The following is a 4,880-nucleotide window of genomic DNA, read 5'->3' as shown; positions in this document are numbered from 1 at the left end:
CCCCACCCCTCGCCCACATACACACAAGAAGTACACACATATCCCAGCCTCAGAAAGGCTGATTTGTGAGAATGCATGTTTACAGAAAGACGGAGATTCTGGATAGAATGAACTTTTCCAAGCCCGAATTGAACTCACATCTTTTTTGAAAGATACGAATCGTATTACCACTACACAATATTCGCTGTTTCATTGCTAAGTATGCTTTGGGTGTGATTGTATCGAAAGTAAAAGTAGAAGTTTCCGCCCCCATCAACACTATTTGGATCATTTCGAGAGCGGGCTGCTTCGATCCTGCCTGCCAGGTCCAACTCGGTCTGAAAAGGATACAAAGGCCCAGCAAATAGGAATTGAACGCATGTTTCAAGCAAGGGACAGCAAAGCACCTAGCTATTATGAGTGTTATTGATAGGTTGTACAAGTAAAAGTGATTATATTCGGATGCACACGTAATGCAAAACTGACAGTATCCCTTACGACAGGGCTGCTTCATATTTTTTAACAGAAATTATACGTTTAAGCTCTTTGTTTCAGTAAGCGTTTTACGGATCTTGCCACACAATTAGGTCATGTCAGTGCCGAAGATTGGAAGTGTTACATGAGAGTAACAGACACAAAATAGAAAGAGGGGAGATACGGACGATAGATATTTGATAGGAAAGAAGAAACAAACCACAACAGCAATTCAGCCAACCACCTACGTGGGCTGATCTTGGATTTTAAGTTTATTTGGATTTTCATTTATTTGATTATTTGATTCTATCATGTCCCAAATATGAAGTTGTTTAAATCTACATGTACAAGGTGTTCAATCTTCGAAGCTACCATGGCACTATGAAGTATTACATAGCTACGAATACTTTTCAGTGTTTCCTTATCGAAAGATGCACGCGTAAATCGTAAGAAGAGAACAACCATTTAATTTCCTTTTTTTCTCGCAAAACTGGGACAAAGTCACGTTTTTAAAAACGCTTTTGTTTAGAATTGAACATTTGTAATTAAATAGTCCACTTCTACGTATTTGATCCTGCTCCTGGATCCTTTTCTAAGAGCAAAGAATCATTTCTATTTCCATTTATATAGTTTCAATGACCACCTAATTATTTCTGTGAACGAAGTGTCGTTTCTTAATGTAACCCACCCAAGGCCAATTCATCGCCTAATATGCTATTGTAACTTAACATTCCAAAAAGTATGAATATTTAATTTAATACCGTACAGTATTTACTTTGTGTAATATATTAATTGTTCTGCAGGCACCATTTTGGACAGAACTACATTGGATCCAAGGTGTCTACCCCTTTCTGCTAAAAACTGGTTCTGCATGGTCTTGTAAAATTTGGAAGATTATTTTCACAAATGTACTTTGACTTTTAACATTTTTAAACATACTTTAAAATTGGTTGAATTAACTGATTTTAATATCCTATTTTCAGTTTTATAAATACTTTTTATGTGGCTAAGGTGGCCTTTATCAATACGCTCTGGGATGGCTGATCCGGGGTGACTAAGACTACTATGTGAATATTGCATTTTCAACCCAATATGTCTGTGTTTATGTCCATTCTTTATGGGTTTTTATCTATTTTAGGTGTATTGTGTGACAACATCGCCTGTTTATTACAGTATGACATCTTGCTGCTAGGTTTGAGCTAAATCTGTGGAGCTAGATATTAAAAAGGTTAAATCTCTCCGAGGAATTACTGTGCATCCAAAGTTGTCGGGCATTGAGGAAAAGCAACCACGTACATAACCCTACTTCAATGTATTGCTTTATGATGTTCTCTCCTATTTCTCTACATTTCTGATCCAGCATAGCGACCTCATTTCTAGACCTAGATACATTACTACCCGGTACTAAAATACCATTATCACGATGCCGAGAACCTACCAACCAAAGCCTGGTGCGCGAAAGTTTAATAAAGGTATTGGCCTGGAAATGTATGGGTGCCGTACTGATAGTTTAATGCCATCAATAATAGTTACATCAAGCATAAGATGCTATTTTCAGAGGTCTTAGACACCCCAGGATGGAGATTACTAATACCGTGCTGTTTTATAAGAGAGATGTAATAGGGTGGTCATTGTCACCCCATGCCGAGGAGACTAAGACCAACGTCTAAAACACTCAATACCTATAACAATAGCATACTGTACCTCTTTAAAACTATGCACTTGACAAAAACTGTCACCTCCCCCCTCCCAATCTAAAATAAAAATACTTTTTGTCCCACCCCCCACCTCCTTTGCCCCCTCCTCTTGGATCCGGACTTTTTCTGCAGCCTTTCAACTGTTACTCATTGGCTCCTTCTTACTGTTGTCTTTCAGTCACACCCTGATCTTATGACTGGTAAGATATAAGACCTAGCCTTGTCGCCTAAAAGCACAAGACCCCGGAGGTCACATGTGCAAGTTGTGCACGTTAAAAATCCCTTGGTGGTCCGAAATCGATAAGTGTAGGCTTCGGCCGCCACCAGGGCAAAATTCAATTTTTTCTACCAGCTGAAAAGTTGAATGTGTCCCGCGCGCTCATATTATACAGTTGCGGGCGTCGTGAAACACTTACAAAAAAAGAAGAAATTAAACCAAAAAAAAACATTACTTTACAATGACTTATACTGGACCGACACTAATAGCGTGTACAAAAGGTGGTCTTAGTCACTCCGGTCCACTGGTACCAGTAACTCTAAGTTTAAATAACTGTTATGTACTTTCTGGCTTTGTTGTACCAAATCTGTTTATAGGTCATTCCAAAGCTGCCTATAACTCATAATATTATCATTTTGTTTAAAGGTCACCTAACACCTGTTTACGTGTCTCCTTTGCAGTGTTTATAAGTCATATCAAAGCCATTTTTACATCATAACGAGTCCTTTTCGGTTCTCTTTCCAAATTCATATTTTCCAGTTGTTGCCACATTCCCTTTGACCTTGGTGACATGAGCAGCTACAATAACAAGTTATCTTAAAGAAAGCAAGAACTGTTATGTGGTTTTCTAATCCGATTATCCGTGACTTTCTCTTGAAATGTGCAGTATGAAAAAATAGAAAGAAGTGCGTAATCTATCAAAAGTAAGACTGTTGACCTTTTACCGAGCTATGGGTTACTATTCTGTGTATGAGATTACAGCCTTACTTCAAATTAACAAGTAGGTCATTCTTACGCACAAGAGAACAAGGGGGGGGGGGGGGGGACGAAGGAAAGAGAGACGAGACTCTTAAAGTGAATTCCTGACTTATTGTAACTCTGTGAGCGTAGAGTCCCTCCCACAGGTGATATTTCAACATTAGATGCGGGCTGCCCTTTCTCTTGGTGTACAGCGTGCAGGCAACGACGTATTTGTGTGCTCTCACTCCCTCCTCAAACAGGGAAAATGGGATATTATTAGACTGTTATTTCTTTCTAGAATCCTTTGTATTTTCCTTTTTGTTCTTGTTTGAGTTTTACGGCACTTGCTAAACAGTTAGATCATATAAGTTCTGACAATTAGAGGGGATACAAGAGAGTACAAACACGAAAACAAAGGATAGCGACTGACGATAGATGTTTGTTAGGAAAGAAGGAGCAAACCATACTAGAGCATCCGCCACCCTCCAACAGGTTTGGATTGAAAAGATAATACCTTATTGTAGCATAAGAAATAAAAATAAGATTATAATTATAGGAGGCAGGCTGCGTTGACAGCACTTGTTAAGGCCAACTGAATCACATTCAAGCGGAAGGAAGGAGCTTCGGGCAAAATGTCATCCCATAGAAAGAAGACTCACGTCCCTATCGCGCTCAGCGAAGAGCTACTCCTCTCCTCCTTTTGTGTGGGTGTTACTCTGTTGTAACACCTCTGATCTTCGGCACTTATATGACTTTATTGTATTACAAGGGCCAAAAAACTCTAACTAGGGCAGCTCAAATTTGCTCACGAGGATAAATAAAACTCTAATGTTAGTTTTACTATTTCTGACATATCATTACAGTGACGAGCTTTCTTTTTTCCATTTTCTTATTTTCAAGTGCAGGCATGTGAATGTGAGCACCAGTGTGCGATCACCTATTTCTACCCCTGTCAACAATGTGGGAATGATTGGGTTTCCCGCTAATCCTTGCTTGTCGTAATTTTTGCGTGTCGTAACCTTGCGTGTCGTAAACGCGACGACATTACTTTGTCCCGACCCCTGTCTATGACTTTTCACTGCCTTCTATCACCAGTTCTCTGACCTTGAAAACTCTTAATGCACTGTCAACGCCCATGACACACTTGGTTTGTTTTAAGGTTATTTCCACATGTTCGTATAGATTTTTTTAATGTTTTCGCCAGACCAAACAAACGTTACCGGCGTCTGCGACGTAGTTTTTCATCGTCACACGAGGTAGACCTGAGTTCAATTCCCATGTAAGGAGAATTGTGGTGGTGTTTCTTGGTCTTTCTGTGGAGACGTTGTAGCCCTCTCGGCCTGGGTTTGCTCGGACGGGCAAGTTCGAAGCCCTTCACGTAAGTCACCAAAACTGTGTCAATAGGGGCTTAAAAATCGGCAACATACCTTCCTACCAGACACACATTGGTCCTTTCAAAGGTGAATCACTTGACTCAAGGGAAAGCGAACAGGAATAGAGAGACAGGAATAGAAAAGACAGAGACAATGTACTAAATCCCACATGATAGATTAGAGGATAATATGCGAATCATAACCTATCCATCTACCTCCCCATCTTTGTTATCGCTCCAAAAGGGTCACATAAAGCCTCACCTCCCACATAACCTTGACATTTGCGTGTCCAATGTCACTGGCATTTTTTTGGTTTCTACAGCCTACCTCACCCCGCCCACTGACAAACACACACACACATACACACACACACACACACACACACACACACACACACAT

Source organism: Aplysia californica, unplaced genomic scaffold (genome assembly GCF_000002075.1).
Source record: "Aplysia californica isolate F4 #8 unplaced genomic scaffold, AplCal3.0 scaffold00899, whole genome shotgun sequence".
In the NCBI taxonomy this organism is placed as follows: Eukaryota; Metazoa; Mollusca; class Gastropoda; order Aplysiida; family Aplysiidae; genus Aplysia; species Aplysia californica.
This window is presented reverse-complemented; position numbering follows the sequence as displayed.